Source organism: Montipora capricornis, chromosome 6 (genome assembly GCF_036669925.1).
Source record: "Montipora capricornis isolate CH-2021 chromosome 6, ASM3666992v2, whole genome shotgun sequence".
In the NCBI taxonomy this organism is placed as follows: Eukaryota; Metazoa; Cnidaria; class Anthozoa; order Scleractinia; family Acroporidae; genus Montipora; species Montipora capricornis.
The window spans coordinates 9041588-9049838 of record NC_090888.1 but is presented as its reverse complement, the minus strand read 5'-3'; the positions used below and the strand labels follow the sequence as shown (position 1 = coordinate 9049838).

General features: G+C 38.6%; 1 long non-coding RNA gene across 1 annotated transcript; it reads right to left on the bottom strand.

Annotated features, from left to right (window-relative positions):
- On the bottom strand, nucleotides 1-8007 carry LOC138054643 (uncharacterized). Its single transcript, XR_011133324.1, has 3 exons — nucleotides 7959-8007; nucleotides 6567-6740; nucleotides 1-568 (listed from the first exon to the last, which is right to left on the bottom strand). It is a non-coding gene; the product is annotated as an uncharacterized lncRNA (long non-coding RNA).
- Nucleotides 8008-8251: the final 244 nt, after the last annotated feature.

Sequence of the window (8251 nt, the reverse complement as noted above, 5' to 3'; positions counted from 1 at the left end):
GTTATGTGTCTGTATATGCTATGTAGTTTAGCTGCAAAGATATTAGCTCTTGCAGTTATTCTGAAATTCGACACGAAATAAACTTTAAGCATGTGTGCATGTTACCTTTAGCAGGGCGCATGCGTACACTTTGTAATCTGCGACTCCTGTGCTTACCATATGACAGATAACATGACTGTTCTCTTGAATATATAAGCGATCGAAATCTTACGCTAAATTGTAATGACAAGGGCGGTCTGGAGCTGTGAGTAGGCGTGGGATTTGTCACATATGGCTTGGGGGCCGACATATCTCTCCCTCAATGCCGTACCGGGAGGCAAGGTCGGTAGCAGAAAGCAGCGAAGGGCCAACTGCGTCCAAAAGCGATCGCACGGGCCGAAATCCCGGGATGACTCGTTTGGTACGACGCTCCAGCACCACGTCTGGAGGTACTGCATTTTTCTCTCTCGTTCAAACATTCCGTCAGCGCATTCGTAGTGTTTCCCGCTCTGGCAAGACCAACCCTTTAGCTTATCTGGTATTCTGAAAGCTTTCTGTACACCTTCATAGCTGGACGAAGTACGGCACACTAAGGCAAAAACCAATGTATAAATGAACTTACCAACGACGAACTCAATTAAGTGACATTTGCCTCAGCTTTTGAGCGCAATTGGGGACTATGAATCTTTTAAAAAGTTGAAGTCAGTCAAATGAATGTTTATAGGGGAGTTCAGAACGGTCAATAAAGGAACTGAGTGTAAGGCAGTCTGGTGAAATGGAGCAGTTTCTCTTCATGTCAGAAGGGTGCTGTTGAAATTTTCTTGTGAAAAATAAAACTGAACAAATTGGGAAAAAAAAGTTCGTTGTCTTGCCTGACTAACCTGCAAGACCTGAATATTGCCTTATTATGTCTTTGACATTACTCCAGCGTCGGCCTCATTTTGAAGAACACATAGTATCTGACACTCTTTATATCGTGTCAATTTGGTCCCCTATCTAGTAGCTGTTGTAATGGCTAACAGATGTTCGAACTCATGATGGATGAAACGAGTATTAAGATGATCGGAAAAAAAACCATACGTCTATAGTTCCAAGTAATACAATATATAATTGTTGTCGGTCAACAAAATACTCACGTGCTTTTTTTCATTTATTTGATTCAAATACGTATTACGGCACATTTTAGAAAAAGGTACAAACATAATATCTACAGTGAACAAATTAATACATAGAAAGTAAGACTATTAACACAAAATAATAACTTGTTTCTTAAATTACTTAAGTTATTAAACAGGGGAAAACAGGCGCATGGCTTTACAGATTTACGATTAGCATTGCGTAACATTGGGCAGAGCCTACAAAATTCGAGAAAACCAAGAATTTTGACTTCAATCCTTGGTTTCATCCACGTGATGAGACGGCCATGTTGGTGTAAAAAACAATAGAAAATGGTTCCGCAAGTTTTTGCACAATAATAGAGTCAACTTCCCAGAAGACATTTTACAGCATTGTTCTGTACACCAACATAGCACCCATGACGTCAGATGAAAACCCACGATATGATGTCCACGCAAGACATTAACGCGACAGTTTAAAACAAGCTCGCTAATGAAAATGCATATTTAAAAAAAAGGAAAACGTTGAAATTTAAGCTTTTGGGGTTGGGGGTGATAAATAATGATGCGACAGCTGAGAGAGACCATTTCTAGGCTGTCATTTGGTCCATATCATTCGGCCGTATTAAAAACGCTTATTTGTTTGGGACTACTTCTACGTGAGGACATAGTTGCAAACGTTAAAGTCTTTAAACAACTGAAAAGAAAGTCGTTCCTTTCTAATGACACATGACTGAAAAAAGAATTAGACTTTCTATTCTTGTCATAAATAAAGGTGCTCTGTGAGCCGGTCTGGCACGGAGTTCTGGGTGTCATTTGTAATGTTTCAAGGGTGGATAAATAAATGCTCGAAGATAGTAGCTGGCGAACAGTAAATTACAATAGTTCATTCTTAATATATCTTGAAAGGCAGTTATGCAACCCATAATGAGGGCTGGACAGGATGGTGCGGCACCGCTTTCCTCGACAGCTTTGCCTTTCTGTAGGACACAGGGAGGTCACTAAGGAGGACCACATCTGCCAATTTGAGAAGAGCTTCAAATTCCTGGTTTGTTCTACGGAGAGTTTTAGTATATTTAGCTAACATAGGAATGAAGAAATGTTCTGAGCGACATTCTGATCTGATAACTACTTTTATAAAGTTCACGGTAGAATCTTTCCTGACCATCAATATGCACGTTGGGTCTGTTTCGATTGTACCGTTTATGTTCAGTTTCCTTGTATGTTTTTTAACATGATTTCTTTTTTGTAAGTTCAAAAAATATTTCGCGCTTTTTTCTTTTTTCTCCATTCTCGTGCCATCGAGCTCGTGCACGTATCACTACTATTCCTTTTGTTTTATTGTCGTAAAATGACTCAAGTCCCTCACGGATTTCATAATAACGGGTTGCGTTAAAGTCATCTGGATTTCTTTCAAATGCTAGCTTTATTCAATCATTTTTCTATAAAGTTGATTCTCTCTCGTTCCTTTGCGTCGCTCTTCTTTTAGAGTGACAAATGGCATGAGCCCTTATATTAAATTTAATCCATTCCCAAACGCTACGATCATCTGACAGCTGTGACAGATCTTTCCTTCCCTCATCAGTCCATATTGGAGTCATTTCAGTGATACTATTTGTGTTCTTCATCGGTCAACAAAGAGACATTCATCTTCCAATGATGACCCGGATCTTTAATATCGTTTTGAAGCTTTCCAGTTTCTAAGAAAATTGCATCGTGGTCTATTCTTATAGCAGGGGTTATATCGGTTCATCGTATTAAGTCATTTAAATTGTGCGAAATCAGCCAGTAATCCAGCCGCAAAATTTTGCCTCCATATGAAACTCATTGTCTCCAGATTTTTTATTCTCCATACATCTACTTTCATCGAGTTCGGTTCGTAAATAGCCAATGCAAGCTGTAGCTGATTTTCGTTGATTTAAAATGCCACCACGATTATCAACAAGAGGATTGAAAGGGTATGTAAGGAAAGATAAAGTCGCCTCCCATTACGATATTTTCTTCGGAATCCAGATGTTCATTCTTAAAATGATAAGATTTTTCAAGAAAATTTATTATCTCTTTGTCCTTATTTGGCTCGTATAGATTTCTCAACACGTACGACGTTTCCTTTATAACAGCTTTTAGAATAATGTATCTTCCCAAGGGATCTAGGATCTTTTGACAAACAGTACAATCATGCAAAGCCATTTTTGATCATAATTTCTCAAACTCATTAATAATTCATAAGCCAAAAACAAAAGAAATCACTACCGTGAAGAAAGTTTGGATATGTGGTCTTAATTAGCATAACATTTCTCCAACTTTGATCACAAATATCTCTTAAAATACTGATTCCTTTGAGAAGCAATATCAAACACTCGAAAGAGTGTTTCATCAGATATCCAACCACCTCGAAATCGGTTAAAAAACTCGGCCTTCGGCCTCGTTTTTCAACTCGCTTCTCGGTGTTTGGATATCCGACGAAACACTCCTTCTCGTGTTTGATATATTACTTCAACTCCACTGGAGTTTGAGGTGCCATAACTAATATGCAGCTTGCTCCCCATTCGGTTTTCCATTGGGTGTCTGTTTGAGCCGTCGAATGAGTTTCTTGTGAAATATGATATCTTCTTGGCGCTTCCGGTACCAAGTGAAAATTGTTCTTCTTTTTTTTAAATTACTTACGCCTTTACATTAACGAGATTAATGTGGAAGAATCAACCATTTAAATCTGTTTTGATGTACAACTGGGACTGCAGGCACCAAAGAATAAAGAAAACAAAAAGAAAACGGATACACGGTTTAAATTGGTGATATTCGAAAATGTTGCTCGATATCGTAAATTACTAAACGTATAAGGCAACGGTACATTACGGTGAGCTAAATTCCTAAGAAAACAAATTTTGCGGCACACACAGATACACAGTCAACACTCAACACAACGAAATTTCGTTAGGTGAGCCGACCGGATAACATGAAATAGTTATGTTATGCCGCCTAACGACCCGAAAAAGAGACTAATTAAAGCATAATATACGAAAATCGCTGTTATATAGACAAAGTGTAGCCTTACTTCAAGTTAATCTATCTCAAGCTAATTAAAGAAAGAAAACAATTCAAGATCAGACACAAACAATGAATGAGTTGCCAGTAATCGGATCCCTACTTTATACGCAAAGGGTTGTGGGATCGCCAGCCGGTATATATTGCACTGAAATCGCTGTGAGAAAATGTATGGCGGAAACTTTTGCGACGTCCAAAAAACGATTTTGGAGAGAGATCAACGCTTTTTTCGACACAGTTTTATCAGAAATCGATTTGAGCAATGTTGATAGGTGGCAAGTGCAATTATATAAGTTTTGTTTGAATAACCTTGCTTGCGTAAGGTTTATTGTGAAATGGTCTCAAAATATTACAAAATTAGGAATAAATTTGGAGGAAATAACACAATAACGCCTTTTCAGTTGCATTAACGTATGTATAGGCTGGATATTGGCCTATTTCTGAACTCAGCAATTCAAATTATATTGGAAATATGCCTAGTGGCGATCATTGTGCTGTGTGGGGTTGTGACAACGATCAAAGGTACCCAGACAAGCAAAAGATTCTTCCTTACGTTGGAATATTAAGATTTTACTCGTCCAGGAATAACAATGATGTTTTGTCGTGCGCTAGAGCTATTAAACGTGACCAATTCAAGGTTTCGATGAGTAATAATAATTTTGTACAAGGTTACAGAACCTTTGAATGTCCTATACAAACTTTGTGCATAAAAGAGTACGATTGTATGATTATTAAAACATTCAAGACCTGCTCCAGAGATCAGATATACACAGAACTAATACATGAAGATGATGCTTTTGTATTGGTCGAAGTCATAGTGGAGCTTGACAAGTTTGCTTGGATCCAGTTACCTTAATACTTGTAGATGGTAGTTTGATAAAAGAAAAGGTTTGTTTAGCACCTGAGCCATATGAATTCCCCAACTTGAGTTGCCTTTGAGTTGCCTTTGCCGCGCCGGATTATGGCCAGCGTGCTTTTTGTTATAGCGGAGCACTGTTATGGAATAGTTTGCCCATCAGCTTGCGACAATCAGACTCCCTAGAAGACCTAGAATACTTTAAAGGGAAATTGACCAACTATATAGTAGGTGCCGGTCGGGCTCCCACACGGCAATCTTGTAAAACAGTGTACATTGTAGTTGTAATGAAACTTTTTATTGTAATATATACTGAAGATTTTACCGTGTATAAATAAATAAAGTAAGTAAGTAAGTAAGTAAGTAAGTAAGTAAGTAAGTAATTGTTGCCTAAATCTGTCGAAAAAGAGAATGCTGTATTCTCTGGAAGAGGAGCATTAAAACAGCTACCTCTAGGCAGAATCGAGGGAGATTGAAACGGTTTGCTTGAGAAGAATCACATCGTAACACATTAAAGTGATTGGACTCTCACAGAATTTGTAGACAATAGTAGGGGCTCAAAAACCGTTTGATTTTTCTCAATCAAACTAAAACTTAACGTATGGATTTCCTCATGTTTCTCATCGCTCATTTCATCCCTTCCAACGAGCAATAGCTCTGTAAAAACAATTTCCATCTCCTCAGACAACAACTTCTCTCCTTTGAGGAGGTAATTTCCAGAAGCCATAATTCTTTTATGCAAGACGTAACTAATACGAAAAAAGCCTATACACACGTAAATACAACTCAAAAGGGTTTATTGAGTTATTTCCTCCAGATTTATACCTAATTTTGTAATATATCGAGGCCTTGACAAAATGTCAATTTCACAATAAACCTTCTCAAGAGCAAGGTTGATTTTATCTCATATTTCACGGTTATTCAAACAAAAACTTGCACTTGCTGCGTATCATCAACATTGCCCAAATCAATTTCGGATAAAACGGTGTCGAAAAAAGCATTGATCTCTCTCCAAAATCGTTTTATGGACGTCGAAAAAAGTTTCCTCCATACACTTTCTTACAGCGACTTACAATGTTTGCCCCCCTGGAGATCCAAGAACCCCTTGCGAATAAACAGTGATCCCATTACTGGCAACTCATTCATTAACAAATGCCTTGTTAGCCATGACATCAGCCATGACATCAGGAAGCCAAATTTTGCAAGTCCCAACGCTGGAATCCTCTGTTTTCCGTCTACTGTCCAAACCCGATTTAACTTTTGTGCTCTTTTCATATTTCTTGCCATTGCTAGGAGTTCCTGTCGTCTGTGGGTGAGATTTTCGTTGATGAAAATTCTTGTTTGAGAGTCAGAAAGCGTAGAGCAAAAAATTCCTGATAAGTTCGTGTCCTTTAAGTTAAACTTGCCCTTGTAGAATTATCTTTTCTCTTTATAAGAAGTGAATCTCACAATAACAGGCTTTTTGGCAGGAGGTTTCCTGTACAATCCCGGGCTGTGCACAACGTCGATGTCGTTGTCATAAACAGAAATATTTTGCCCTACCTTTGTGATAATTTCTCTCAGGTTCTCACCTTCGCATTCTGGTATTCCATGAACCTCGACGTCGAATTTTCTTGTACATTGTTAGAGAGTATCATGATCAAATTCAAGGTTTTCAACTCGTCGCTCCAAATCGTAGCTGTGTTTTTCGGCTGTTGCTAGCCTGTTTCCAGATCATTCGTCTTGGGACGTACTTTGTCTACCAACTAACAACAATAACATAACTAATTTCAACGTAATCTCCTTTAAAGAAAGTTCCTAGGTTGAAGGCATTGCTGGAAATGTGTTGATATGGAGTGCACATAAAAAACGAAAGAATTCCTTAGTTGTGGTGGTCTGTCGTGAAAAATTCCTTTCGACATTTTGGAAATTAGTGGGTGCTTGCCAATAGTATCGGCATCAGGTAATGAGAGTAAGGATATATGTCAACCCCTTGTCTTGCTTAACTCCGATGTATGGCAATTCCTTCTCTAAGAATATGGTGAGAATCTCTTACTGTCCCTACAGAAAGATGAAGAAAGCTACTGTCAATCCACTGTTGCATGCAGGTCCCAAACGGCAATCTAGTGCCAGACCGGCAGGAAGACAATGCGTTTGCAAGTTTCTTCTGAAATGCCAGTTCTTAGTTATGGCAGTCCAGACAGTTGACACGCTTCCATGGTCATTTTAGTCCTCAGAGGGTGGGTGAAGCTTTTTCGAGTGAGGTAGTGTCAACAGATCCAAGTCTTGCAAGGCAAGCATACTGAAAAGCTGTGGCCATCACACCTGTCAGTGAGTTGGCCATAGACGTACAATAAGGAAGAAAAATTCTGTCTTCCACAATCTTCGAAAAAGGCATGTGTGGATTTGGAAAAATGAAGGAAATAAATACCTAAAAATTCAATCTTTCCCAAATAATACTAGCAGGAATCTGGGTCTAGTTTCCATGAGAAAATGTAGGTAAGAGGGTGTTAATTCTAGAAGCAAACTGGTCATTTTCAGGGGAGTTTCATTTGCCAGCAAATTGAGAAAATACAGAGTTAGAACACATTCAGTTGTCATTCCTTTTCAGCTACACAATTCTCTATAACAGCCATATGAGTTGTACAGTAATTAAAATGTTCCTAGATGTGAAAAAACATCATATTTCCTTGTTAGTCAATACTTTTAAATGTCTATTTTCAAGGAGATCAGCAAATGTCTTGCGCGCAAAAAAACGTACAGCTTAGAATTCTAATTAATTTGTGTGTAACTGATTCTCAGTAGTGTTTCCCCTGTCCTTATTATTGCTGCATCAGAGTACATCATTGAAGTTGATGGAAAGTACCTAGATGACAAGATGGCATGACCTGATAAAAGGGGAAAGTACTTATACATATGAGAAAAAGGAAACAGAAAGAGATAACCATTTTAGGTATACCGGTAACAAGAACAGCATTTGTCACCTTTAGTAAAAGGGGTCTCATCGAGTGAGACCACCTCTGGTTATGTGCCTCCTGTCCACTATGGCTTGAGGTGTCCCTCTTCTAGAAGATCTATAGGACCCCTTTCTTGAGTGACTCGAGAATCTCTTGTGCTTCCAGACCACAGTGTTGAGATAAACGAACAAGCTCCACCTGGCGGTAACTTAACAGCGTCACCATGTTTAAGATCACTCCGTGTGGACTTTGGAGAGGAACGTTTTTCTATTAAAAGCGCACTTATAACGCACGTGCCTGGGTATTATGAAAACGATTAA